We start from the raw sequence: 815 nt of genomic DNA, 5'->3' as shown, positions 1-815 counted from the left end.
GCTTCAGATCGTGAAGATTCCAATTAAATTGGAATTCATTGTGAAAACCATTTGTCCCTAAAGGAGTTTTAGAAAATTCACACCATTAGGCTTTGTTGTGTATGTGTGTGTATATATATATATACTAGCAGAAGTGCCCGGCGTTGCTTGGGAGTGAATTGCTTCAAAGTACTGTTAATGATTCTACTCAATTATGATTATTGAGGCAAAGATTGATATAAGTTAACTCCCAACCAATCGATTTGCAACTGGATAGAAAGCCCTGCAAAGAGCATTGCAACACTCTAAGAAGTGGATAACAACAGAATGTGAGGTGGCCCTGAAAAGGCTGTGTTATCGTTCTCACAATTGTAACAATTTGGTAGGTCGTCCTGGAAGGGTGTGTAAAACGTTTGCAGGTGAATACGGTGTGTTCCTTTTCTACCAACGGCAGTGGACAAAACTTCATGCTCTGTGAAAACAGAACAGATGCCCTATGGAGGAAAGAGGGGGATGAATCATGGGTAAGTAAATACGGGTAAGTTTGAAAATATACAACAATAGCATCTACTCACCATATGCAAGACCGGCAAGAGTGTAGTGGTGCTGAATAGATGAATCGCCAACACCTCTGTCATGGAGATGTTGTGTAAAATGACCTGTTACTTTTGAATATTTTGTATTTGATGTAAAATGTAATGGTGTAAAATATAATGGTGAGAGAGAGGATGTATGTATTTAGTTTTATTGACTTTTGAAGTTTTGTTATTTGATGTAAATTGTAATGGCGTGTAAGAGATAGTTACTTCATGCACGAAGGAGTGTTATAACAGCGT

At 37.9% G+C, this 815-nt stretch overlaps 1 protein-coding gene across 1 annotated transcript in view; it reads right to left on the bottom strand.

Annotated features, from left to right (window-relative positions):
- Positions 1–6: 6 nt before the first annotated feature.
- Positions 7–815, bottom strand: part of LOC106876004 (protein FAM204A) — a 15,634-nt gene continuing 14,825 nt past the window's right edge. Inside the window, exon 8 of the transcript XR_008266517.1 lies at positions 7–473. The gene's annotated coding sequence lies outside the window, so the exon portion shown is untranslated. The remainder of the gene's footprint in view (positions 474–815) is intronic.

Source organism: Octopus bimaculoides, chromosome 2, assembly GCF_001194135.2.
Source record: "Octopus bimaculoides isolate UCB-OBI-ISO-001 chromosome 2, ASM119413v2, whole genome shotgun sequence".
In the NCBI taxonomy this organism is placed as follows: Eukaryota; Metazoa; Mollusca; class Cephalopoda; order Octopoda; family Octopodidae; genus Octopus; species Octopus bimaculoides.
This window is presented reverse-complemented; position numbering and strand designations above follow the sequence as displayed.